Source organism: Diabrotica virgifera, chromosome 5, assembly GCF_917563875.1.
Source record: "Diabrotica virgifera virgifera chromosome 5, PGI_DIABVI_V3a".
NCBI lineage: Eukaryota > Metazoa > Arthropoda > Insecta > Coleoptera > Chrysomelidae > Diabrotica > Diabrotica virgifera.
In genome coordinates this window covers 144,804,324-144,818,020 of record NC_065447.1, presented here as the reverse complement: position 1 = coordinate 144,818,020, position 13,697 = coordinate 144,804,324, and positions in this window count along the sequence as shown.

Below are 13,697 nucleotides of genomic sequence, written 5' to 3'. Positions count from 1 at the left end.
CATACACAGTTCTACGATCCGCTAAAAACAAATATCTAATAAGAAATGTTCTATTCATTTACAAAATTGGTGAAATACAAAACACAAAAGGTCCATCCAACCAGGCTAAATATCCTTAAATTCGAATAAAATAGACAAAGATATATAACGATCGTGATAAAAATGGGTTAGGCGCATGAAAAACGAAAAAAAGACGAAAAAATATCCGGCTGCGTCTCTAGGCGATTTGATAGGCCATGCGACCAAAAAAGCATTAGAAAGAGAGATCGAACGAGCTTAAAAAAGGACACGGAGAAAGATATGATTCGGTAATGTAAATTTTTCATGGCCCCGAACCCGTCGGCGAAAGTTTAGTGACCTCATCCCAGCTCAGCGAGCTTGGTTTTGGCTTTGGCTTGGCAGTCGCAGCTATCGATGCACGGTGTAAGTTGGAACACATTGCGCTTCCCAAACTTAACTTACAGGGTGTCCTACCATGACCTTTACTTAGGCAATATTGACCAAGACGTGTTTTGTCAACAAAATCCCAAGTTATTTAAACAAATGGATTCATTGTCTGCACTGACCTATTCCTTTGAATCACGAAACGATTAAAACTTTTATTCAACAAAAATTATTATTCTACGAAGAATTAAAATTACTTAATAAGAAGAACTTACAATATTCATAATTTTACGTCGAAAATTATGCCTCTCTTGTGAAATTAAATTATTAACCCATTAGTAAATATTATTACAATATAACTGATGAACAATTTTCTCCTTCTGCTTCTTCTTCCTCTTCACAAGCAATTCTGCTTGTTCATTGCTGATTGATACCTCTATGGAAGGTTGTCACTCCAATTTTTCGCAGTCACCGATACTTTTACAGATTGGTAATTTATCTCTTGCAATTTTGACAACTCGGTCTTCCCCATTATGCCTATGTGGTTATTCCATTCTTATTTTTATATAGTGACCATTCGTTTATATTCGTCTCTTTAGTGTTCATTCGTTTATATACTGTACGTTACATTTTCTTCTAATGTCTTCACTCCTCTTTCGATCTCTCGTCATCATTCTCTTTGCCTTATCCCTATGCGGGGTCGGCTTCCCTAATTGCATTTCTCCACACAATTTTATCTTGGGTCATATCAATGTAACTCCCCTTTACCAACATGTCCTGCCTTATCGTCTCCCCCCAGGTCTTCTTTGGTCTTCCTCTCCTACTCCTTCCAGGAATCTGCACTTCAGCTATTCTTTGTATTGGGTGATTAACGTCTCGACTGTGAACATGACCAAACCAGCTTAACCTATGCTCTCTCATTTTGGCATCAATTGGTGCCATACCTAGACTTCCCCTAATATACTCATTTCTAATTTTATCCTTGTTTGTCACTCCACTCATCCATCTAAGCATTCTCATTTTCGCCACATGCATTCGTTGTTCCTCTTTCTTTTTCACTGCCCAACATTCAGTTCCGTGCATCATAGCCGGTCTTATGGCTGTTTTATAGAATTTTCCCTTCAGCTTCATTGGAATTTTTCTGTCACACAACACACCACTCGCTTCTTTCCACTTCATTCATTCAGCCCTAATTCTACTGCATGCATCTCCATCTATTTCTCCATTACTCTGTAATACATATCCCAGGTACTTAAAACTATTGCTTTTTACAATCAGTTCACCATCCAAAGATACCATTTTATTTGTAGTAACTCCATCTTTAAATGAACATTCCAAATACTCTGTTTTTGTCCTACTAAGTTTTAAACCTGTTTCCTTCAGAGCTTGCCTCCACTATTCCAGTTTTTGTTCTAAGTATCTTTCACTATTTCCTACTAACACGACATCATCAGCATACATTAAGCACCATGGAATGTTACCCTGTAGTTTCGCTGTTATCTGGTCCAAAACTAATGAGAATAATTACGGACTAAGCACAGAGCCTTGGTGCAATCCTACTTTCACATGAAATTTATCAGTCTCTCCCACACCTGTTCTAACACTAGTCGTTACTCCCTCATACATATCCCTCACAATCTTTACATATTCACCAGAGACTCCTTTCTTATTGAGTGCCCACCACAGAATCTCTCGAGGAACTCTATCATATGCTTTCTCAAGATCAATGAATACCATATGAGCGTTTGTTTCTTTACTCCTGTATTTTTCCATCAACTGCCTTATAATGAAAATTGCATCTGTTGTTGATCTGCCCTGCATAAAGCCAAATTGATTCTCGGATATTTCGGTCTCTTCACGTATCCGTGTATCAATTACTCTTTCCCATATTTTCATGGTGTGGCTAAGCAGTTTTATAGCCATGCAGTTTGTACATTGTTGTATATATCCCTTGTTTTTGTAAACAGATACCAGTATACTGCTTCTCCATTCGTCTGGCATTTGTCCAACTTCCATAATTCTATTAAGTAGACCTGCTAGCCACCTTGTTCCTGTCTCTCCCAATGCTCTCCATACTTCCCCAGGAATAGCATTTGGTCCTACCGCTTTTCTTTTCTTCATTTTTTGAAGCGCTTGAGCCACTTCCTCGTTTGTTATTTTGGTGACCATTGCTGCTACTGTCTCCGTTGACTCTTCAGGCTGTCTGTCAAATTCTTCATTTAATAAGCTGTCAAAGTACTTTCTCCATCTCTTTTTGACATCCCTTTCGTGAACTAGTATTTCGATCTCTCAACGTATTTCCTGTAATTCTTCCCAGTACTCTCATCCCAGTACTCTCATCTCTGCTGTTTCCAGCAGTATTTGTATTGTGACTGTATCTGGTATTGTTTCTGATGCATATGTCAATGAAAAGTTTTAGAGAATTAAATTTTTCTGTTTTGTATTCATAAGAAAAAAACTTTCTGATACGTAGGTTTTGCCCTCACCTGCTAAATCATGTCATATAATTGCTGGTAAGATCATACTATTGGGTATGTTTTGTTTTCAACCTTAGTTTGCGTTTTCTTCCTGGGAGAAGTCTTGGGTTTTCTTAATGCCATTGATTTGTTAATAATGTTGTTACGTGCGGCGTATATGTTAATCGTTTATGTATTATCACTTGTTATAATGTACTTAGATATGTGGCTTTATTATATCAATATATTTAATGGTAGCCTGTGATTTATATTTATCCGGGTTTACCGTTATTTTCCACCTATGCATCAATCTTCTAGGTGATCTATGTAGATAGTACTTTTTGTAGATATATTCCCTCTAAGTTTTGCTATTCAGACTTTTTGATGCATATGCTGCGTGGTTAGTATAAAGACTGAGCATGACTTACGGTGAAGTTGGTGTGCTCGTAGTAAAGATAGAGTATAATATGAAAAGACACAGTACGGCTCCTGTGGTACCCTGCGGCTTTCATTGCTTCGGTCTTTAGCAGGACTTGTCCTATTGGAACCCTGAACTTTCTGTTGGTCAGGTACGAGAGGAAAACGTATGTCATGGCATTACTCTACCGAAACTAGCTTATTCAGTGAATTTTGAATTGAAGTTAAAAGAAATAATGAACTTTATAACAAGAGAAGGCGACAGGCAGGGATTAAACATAAACATAATAGACCTGGATCCCGCGTACCAAAAAAAAGTTGATTTATAGTAAACTTAAAATTTGTTAATAGCTTAACGGTGTCTAGTCGGACAAACTTTGATGTATTGGAACACTGGAACAGGGAAGTTTTAATTGTCGAACAGATTAAAAATTTTGAACATCAGACTACGAAAACGTTTCATATATTTTGTCGGACAGAACTTCCAATTGATTTGTTACCATTTCATTAAACTCTCATGCAAAAATCAGACTGGTGTTTATCACCAACTGGGCATTTTAATGAGTGGAACACGAAGAACATGTCAAATTACAGGAATCGTGTTGGTTAGTAATAGCAGCCTGATTTTTACAGGAGAGTTTAATGAAAGGGTAATAAATCAATTGGATGTTCTGTCCGACAAAATACATGGGACGTTTTCGTAATCTGACGTTCCAAATTTGCGTTCCACCTTAAAAACAAGCATGCCCGAAGGCCTCTGGAGGTGGAACGGCGTGGGCAGATGCTGGAACACAACGAGACGCCAAAATACCTTTACGTCCGTCTGGATAGAAAAGTAAGTGCCAGAAATAACGTCATCCGCAAGCTAACTAATACAAAATGGAGAGCACAACCACACACTCTCCGCACTTCTGCCTTAGCATTATGTTTTTCGGCCGCGGAGTTTGGAGCACCAGTATGGGCAAACTCTGCTCACTCAAAGAACGTCGACGTGGCTCTAAATGAAACGGTTCGTATAATATCGGGTTGCCTGAAACGACACCTATCGAAGAGGTATACCCCATAACTGGGATTGCTCCACCACCTATCAGGAGGAAGGTCACGTCAGAGGTAGAACGAAAAAAGCAGGAGACAGACCGAAGAGAGACACCCCTTATATGACCACCAAACCAGCCAAGCAGACTAAGATCTCGGAAAAGCTTCCTGAAAACATCCCCGAAGCCCCAGAGACGCGCCGAATACACCTATGGCAAGCGTCAGCTACCGCGACACATTTTCCTCCCTCAGAGGAAATGGCTGCTGGACACAATTTACTGTATCCGACTTGGAAAGCGCTAAACAGACTAAGAACCGGCGTTTCACGTTGTGCTAGTAACCTGAAAAAATGGGGATACCAGGAGGACGATACCTGCGACTGTGGAGCGGTTCAGACCAGCCGGCATCTACTATCATGCACAGAGATGAGAGAGACCTGCACAGAAGAAGACTTAATTATAGCAAATGACAGGGCCATCTATGTGGCCAACCATTGGAAATACTGAATTTAAAGTTGTTGGTGTTCCGGACACGGAAAGTAAGTAAGTACGTTCCAAATTTTTAAACTGTTCCACAATTAAAACTTCCCCTGTTCCAGTTTTCCCGTATATCAAAGTTTGTCCGACTAGACAGCGTTAAGCTATTAACAAATTTTCAGCTTGCTATTAATCAACTTTTTTTGGTACGCTGGATCCAGGCCTATAAAGAAAACAAGATTAATTGTCATCATTGCAATCTAAATCAAAATGTTCAATATTGATTTATCAAGAATTATTTTTTATTTCATATTACTGCATGGAGTCGAAACGTGGTCTCTAGAAGAAAATGGTATAAGACGACTTGATAGCTTCAAAATATCTTCAGAATGAATGAATATGTGTTACAAATCATAGGAACCGATAGAAATTTTTTAAATGCTATTAAACATGTAAATTAGCCTATTATCTCATAACGGATGGAGAGATTGAGGAAAAAAATGTCCAAGAAGAAGAAAATGCTCATGTCTGAAAATGTATGGACAGGTACAGATTTACACATTTACAGGTACACATTTACGACTAAAATCGGTAAAAAATACAGAATAATTTGCTGTAAAAAGGTCCATGGTGAAGAAAATACTCGTGGCTAAAAAATGTATAGATAGGTATGGATACATATTTAAGACTAAGAAGTGTAAAAGATGAACATCAATTTGCATTTGAAGATGATGGGTTCAGTAATGGAGAGGGCATGTAAAGAACAAAAAAGCTGCAATAATATTAATATTGGATGCAAGAGGCACAATATCAAAACAGATGGAAAATTATGAGGGAGATGAGGGGACAAGCGAAGATTGAATGAAGAATGTTAATATTTGTAGAATATAAATTCTAGCATTGCAGGATTGGAAGAACTGGTTATGGATGGACTAAAAACTGACTGTAAAACCAAAGATACCAGAATTGTTTCAAGAAATATATAAGTAGTATGCTGCCGTGCTAAGCCCAAAGGCGGTAACTGATTTTTTATCGAAAATGAGATTGCTGTATTTCTACGTAGATTATAGGTACAGTGGAACCTCGATAAGTCGGCCCCCGATAACCCGGAAGTCCGGCTAACCCGGACCGATTTTCATCAGACAAACATTTCAACAATAAAAATGTATGTATTATGTTAAAACATTTTATCTGTAGCCGCTTCTGGAATGTCTTAAAAATATCGAGTTTCATTGATAAAACTTGGCTTTGACCATAATATAATGTAAAAATGACTCATGGCACACGGCGGCAGAACGTTCATTATCCATTATCGGGCTATCGCAAACAACAGGCACCTTTTATTCCTTTATTTATTTTCAACTGTCTTTTAAAAAATTATTTTTAGAACAATGGTCTTTTAAACTTTAAACAATGAAAGAGCCACTGTTCTTAAATAACATAACATCGCATGGCAGACGAAATTGACACAACCGAAACTGACTGAGTTTTTTTACCTAGAAATGAACAATATGCATATATATTTCATGTTGTTTTAATTATAACGGACTTTATCTATAAGTATACCGTATTTTATTAATTTTTACAATGCTCTCCGGCTACCCCGGATTTTCGATAACCCGGATCGGCCGCGGTCCCGATTAATCCGAGTTATCGAGGTTCCACTGTATTTAGAATATTTTTACCAAGTCCTTAGAGTTGCAGAACTATTATAATGGGTATCTAGAATATGTTTACAAAGTCTTTGGAGTTGTAGAAGCATTATAATATAATGAAACCTACCTAGAAATACAAAAATGTCATTTTCGATAAAAAATCAGTTACCGCCTTTGGGCTTAGCATGGCAGTATGAGTACTTTACTTGAATTAGTTGTTAAATACCCAGGTAACCCATTATGGCGGAGGTTTCCTCAAATAATTTAGATCGGGAGTTCTCGGGAGCTCTCCAGATCTTTGTAATGTAATGAAAATGTATAAACATTTTCAATTTCTTTGCAACACGAAAATGCAGCAGCTGCATAATACTCTGGTTAAATCGCAGAGTTCAGGAAGAGTCTATACCGGTTTCGGAGGTTTTTTCCTCCTCATCAGTAGTCTCATATCCTCTTCTCTATGATTTCCCCAGGTATCATACTTTGTGTCTTTTCGAATTGCAAAGAACGAAATGTCACGGATGAACTAGAGCCATCTACCGAAAATCAAAATAAGTTATCAATCGAAGTAGCACAGAAAACGACAATAAATATCGTTCCCATACCACCACATTGACAACAGGTGGAATACTTTCTTTGGTTACAACCTCCCGAGATTTCAAAATTACAAATCATACAGGATGCCGAGGAAATTAAGATGAGAGAATTTTAAATAATTCAGAACCCATCTGCTCATTGTGGTAAAAGTTCCAACAAGAAAGATTCCTTAGTACTCAACAAAAGAGTAAATAATTTAAAATGTTTAAACATTTTCAATTTCTTTGCAACACGAAAATGCAGCAGCTGCATAATACGGATAGGATATGGGACAGGATAGACAGGGATAGAAGAGGATATGGGGCTACTGATGAGGAGGAAAAAACCTCCGAAACCGGTATAGACTCTTCCTGCACTCTCGGATTTAACTAGAGTATTATGCAGCTGCTGCATTTTCGTGTTGCAAAGAAATTGAAAATGTTTATGCATTTTAATCCATTTACTCTTTTGTTGAGTACTAAGGAATCTTTCTTGTTGGAACTTTTACCACGCTGAGCAGATGGGTTGTGAATTATTTAAAATTCTCTCATCTTAATTTCCTCGGCATCCTGTATGATTTATAATTTTTGAAAATCTCGGGAGGTTGTAACCAAAGAAAGTATTCCACCTGTTGTCAATCTGGTGGCATAGGAATGATATTTATTGTCGTTTTCTGTGCTATTTAGATTGATAAGTTATTTTGTTTTTCGGTAGATCCATCCCGTATAAGTTGCGCCTCTACGAGATTTTCGGTATCCGGCGAAGGGCAGTGCGGGACAAGAGGGTGTTGCGAGGGCCAAAGGGCGGGAATAACCGAATAACGCGACAAGCTAAGCCGTCTTAGAACTGTTCTGTTATGCGAGACTTCGCTGCGCGACTGCATACACCAGCGAGCTGATATTATTGAAAGTATAAAACTGCTTAAAATTCCTATTTGAGCGGGTCCAGTGAAGACTCGTTTCTATTGCATAATAGGGTACAGAAGAAGAGATGACAAAATATTCCTTTGAACACCAGGTTTTTAAATTTTAAGTCATATCTGGCAAAATAAATAAAACACAAGCAGGACTATACATATTATTTTGGGAGTACACCATAAATTACAAAACATAAAACATTTTTGTTTCAACTACATAATTAAAAGAGGAATCCCATAAAAATTGTAGATATTAAAAACACAAATTGTGTACTGTTTTTATTTCAAATAATTACACAAAAAGAGGTATTTTGGTTGATTCTGGGTCACAGGAAACAGGTTGATTCTGGAACACTGGATAATTTTGGAATATATCACCATTTATTATGGATCAAGTAAAGCTATTTTTGCGAAAGTTTCAATTAGTTTATCATTTCAATTTTTGTGAAATAATAATATCTTTTGTGTGGAAAAAATAAATAATTCAATTTTATAAACATGTACAGCTGGTTCCTAAAAAAGCTGATACGACTCTTAGTAAGATTTGATCATTTTGAGCAGTGTATTTGATTGATCTGACATTATTTAATATGACAGACAAATAATAAAGTAAACAAAACAACAAACAACTGATTACATTATGTTAATTCATAAATTGTAATAATTATTAAGCTCTCAATTTTGATATTATTTTGAATTCCTGCATTTTATAAAGAGTATATAAATGATAGTTTTTACATAAAATAGGGTTGTGGTTATTATTTTTATTATTATTAAGGAATAAAACAAAAGACTTAACAATATATTAAATTTTAAGATTTGCAGTGACAGTGACAGTATGTAAATAATAAGTATTGAAAATGGTTATTAATTTTTTAAGTATTTATCCTTCAAAATACACTGCTCAATTTTATACAAAATACGCTTTAAGAGTCGTATCAGATTTTTTCGGAACCAGCTGGACCAGTCGCGGTCACTGAACAGTTTACTTACACCTTCAATACGGATTTTTATAAATAAAATATAAAGTTATTAAGCGCGTCCAAAATACATATTTGCGGTGTGAAGTACTTGGAGGGGATACGAGAAACGATCGTGCGCAAATATCGGAGAAATCTTGAAACTTTCTGAAATAATTCATATTGTCAATTGACATTGTCAAATTGACGTATATTTCATACCTACTGTCATTGAAGAAGAAAAATTATATGTTGCTCCACAATATTGATATTATGATATGCAAATATTATATAAAATTAAATTTAATTAATTGTATTTTGCTTGCAGTACTGAATTAATAATTAATTTTATTTACTACATACAATTGTTTACCTTTTAATAACATAACCTCAGTCTTAATTTTTCTTCTCATAACTTTTCTGAGCTGTGGCATTGACAATTATCCAGCAACCAGGACTAATGCAATTGGCCAATACAATTAAAAGTGCGAAAAAAGTTGCTGAACTATGAAACCAGATGTCTCTTTTCCGAACTTGCACGGTCCCAATAGGCATTTGAATGACGCGCAATACCAAGAGCAATGTCCAAACTCAATAATTTTAACTCAATTTTATAAAAAAGATTTCTTTCTATAATTTCGATTTTGTTACATTTTGTAATATTTTTGTAATATAAATAGATTTATTTTATTTTGATTTTTTTAATTTTACCTTATTTTGTTTTAACAACCTATTATTCTGAGTCCGCCACTGATAACGTCACTTTGACGTAAGTGATGCATTTAAACGAGGTAAAAATTCAAAAATTTGTCCACTGGATTTTAAGGGTGTAAACTATTCGATGACCACAGCAATACCTAGAGGTTAAATCTAATAACTCATTAATTTATATATTTTTTAAACGATTTCCGGATTATAACTCGAAACGTTAAATAAAACAAATGTGGTTTAATCTCAAATAAAATATGTAAAAAAACTGGAATCGTTCGATCTATGGGTATATAGAAGAATTCTGAAAATATCGTGGAAAGAATACGTCATAAAAAATGTTCTAAGAAAGATGAATAAAGAAATGGAAATATTTAATACAATCAAAACAAGAAAATGGGAATATCGGACATATTACACGTGGAGAGAGATACAGCTTGCTTCAAATGATTATGCAGGGAAAGATTTAAGGAAAAAGAAGCATAGGGAAGTGTAGAATATCATGGCTGAACAAACAGAAAATGGTACGGATGTACATTATAAATATGAGCTTTTCAGAGCAGCTGAAAAAAAAGAAGTCTACTTGATCATACCATAAGAAAACAATTTCAGAACCTCTTTTTGATCCATATTCACGTTTGGGAGCGTTCAACTATTACGTAACGCGATTTTTGAAGATTTTTGACCCCCCTCCCCCCCTACGTAACGCACTCTAATGGGCGTTTAACTATTGCGTAACGCAATTTTAGAAGATTTTTGACCCCCCCACCCCCCAACCTGCGTTACGTAATACTTGAACGGTCCCTTTGGCGTCTCTAGGATTTTCTTGTTCTTGATCTCGTTTGTAATTCGCTCGAATTCATTATCTGTTTATTTGCTTTTCTTGTTTCTGGGGATTGCTTTTTAATCTTTTTACATTTATTGTTTTTATAAATTATTATGGTCTTTGTTCCTTTAGCAGTCAGATGCACATAGTAGGGCTCCTATTTTTTATCCTGAGTATTATCTGGTTTAATTTTTCTTTTCAGTCTTAGCACACAATTTTCCAAGGTTCCGAATTTTTTATACTCCATATTAGATATCTTTAATCTAATGATACAAAGTTATTCGCAGACTAAAGTAATTAATACATTGATAATATAAAGAATAAACCATCGTTTAAAATAGAATCCTATGATGTAACTACTTTAATACTTATAATGAAAAAATATTTTTAAATTGTAATTATAATTACTTATAATTGTAAAGACATCAAAACAAATAATTTATTGCTAACTTCAATCAAACTGTAAATATTACACAATTATATACTCGGAATTGACATAAGATAACTATGTACATACATATATGAATTTATTACTATGTCTTGTCTAGATTTCTAGACCATTTAAAACATGTAATGATACAAACAATAATCATACAAAACAAATACTTTTAAACATTGTTTGCATATTTTTTCTTCCAAAAATAAAACAACGAGGAATAGATTTAAATTACATACGCCAACATTTTATAAGGAATATGTCATAACTGCACAATTATAAAAAAATGTGATCACTGTTGCAATTTGAAATAATTGCCACCAAGTATTAATGGAATACAAAACAAAATTTAGTGCAGTAAAGGGGACAACAACAAAAAAATACTACATTTAGACAATGCAAATTCTTTGAAAAAGAATAGGTCCAAGAAAACATTGCAACCATATAACGGTTAAAATACAACCAAAACGAATTACTAGGAAAGGTAACTACAGAATAACTGGAAAATTACTAATCAACAGGGAAAGAAGAAAAGTGTTGAATGACAAACGAAGACAAATGAATGAAAACGTAGAAAACAGAGTAAAACCAAACGAATAATTCGATAGAAAGTCAGTACAATTATCAAAAAATGTGATCACTGTTGCAATTTGCAATAATTACCACCAAAAATTAATGGAATACAAAACACAATTTAATGCAGTAAAGTGGACAACAACAAAAAAATACCACATTTAGACCATGCGGATGCTTTGAAAAACAATATCCAAGAAAGCATTGCAACCATATATCGGTTAAAATACAACCAAAACGAATTATGTACTAGGAAATGGTACAGAATATCTGGAAAATTACTAATGGACAGGGAAAGCAGAAAGTGTGGAAAGACAAACGTATGAACACAGAGAAAAGAGAGTAAAACTAAACGAATAACTTTATGGAAAATCAGTAGAACCAGCGCACGATGTAACATTAAAGGCTGATGGTGTTCGATACCTAACGATAAGGTGTAATTAACAGATTAAGGAGTAACACTAAACAAGAAAAGACTAATAGTCCAAGCTGTGGGTGAAAAATAGGTCTATTTCAGGATATAATTCAGGAATTTTTGAAACCTATCAGGTGTTGTAAAGGACTCTGCCAGGAATAACTAATACTAAAATGTAACCAAAAATTTTGTGCGGTTTTTTATTTATCACGATTTTCATTTGTTAAATTTGCAATTTTTCAATATTTTTAATTTTGCAGCTTAGGATATTCATTTTAGAGAAAAAATGGTGCCACTTCGGTATGCGGTCTACCGTCTAATATGTGGTCTACGGCAATTTAGCTGATTCGGCATGCGGTCTACGTACAAAAACAAATTAGAGAAACTATTACAAACATTACTATTTTATTATTACTAACAGCTTCACTGTTCAATTGGTAATTATACAAAGAGTCTACATTCTACCACATCCAATAAATACTATTTTAATATTCAATATCATGCAACCGCAGTAAATTTCGGTTTTTGCCTGAAAGGAGGAAGACCTAACCCTTCGGTCCAAACCCAACTTACGGGTATTAGAGTGAGAGAACCGCAGGGCAGGAGGTATTTGACCGCTGCGCGCAATCACAACCCACCCTTTTTATTATCACTAAACGGTCTTTTCAGCGTTTTAAATTAACACTCAAGGCCCATTTCGTTGATTCAAGTTTATATAGGCAACCCAAATTACACGCCGCTAATCCTCGGTTCGGGATTTAGACAGAATAACACGTGAAGTGTGAAGTAAAGCACAAGTATGACAAGTAAAGTAAAGTATAAATATAAATAATAAATAAAAAGTTTGTAATAGTTTCTCTAATTTGTTTTTGTACGTAGACCGCATGCCGAATCAGCTAAACTGCCGTAGATCGCATATCAGACGGTAGACCGCATACCAAACTAGAAACTCTGCCGTAGACCGCATACCGAAGTAGCACCGAAAAAATTTTAAATAGAAAATTGTAGTAAATTAAAAAAACTGCAATTTGAGCTATGGAAAGTTTAATTTTGTTAATACGTTATTGCAAAACAGCCTGCGAAAGGTCCAAAATGGCCGTTGTTGCAATTGCAATTTGCAATTGTCCAAAATGTTGCAATTGCCTTATTTATTGTAAAAATAACTTTAATGTATTTTTTAAGGCTTTAAAATGAAGATCTTTCAATACTAAACATAAAAAAAATTGTAGTGCCCGATTGGTGAACTTGTTGCTAAAATATTATAATTTGTTTATCCCAAGAGGTCAAAAATGTTCAAGTATAACTTTTTGGAAAAAAAAATCGTACAGAGTTAATACAAGATCCACTCTCCTTCTAAAGACTTGTATTTTCATATTCTGGTGTAAATAAATGCGTATAACATTTTTCAACCTCTTATTTCGAGTTTGAAATTAAGGGGGCAAATTTCGTTATAAACATTTAGAACTGAAGCCGCCCCTGTACATCCTATGAGTTTCTAACTTGCAGGTTATTGTTGCTGAAGACAAAATAAAGATTTAAAACCAAATAAAAATTTTCTACGACCAACTGAAGCCGAGATAACTGTTTTTGTTTTCTTAAATCGTAGTGACTTTATTTATAACAATTAAGAAATTATTTCACAGTAATTGACTAAAGAAAGACTTATATTATCTTAAAATAAAAGTTATTTTAACCAAAAATTATATTTAATTATTAAAAATGATTTTTAAAGTGTAGTGGAGATTTATTTTTCGTTACGACTGTGATTTATTGTGTCCGTTGCCCTTAGCAACGGCTAGCAACTTATAATACATTGAATCACGGTTTTTGCTTTAAATTTTAAAGCACCGCGTGGATTGACATGAAAT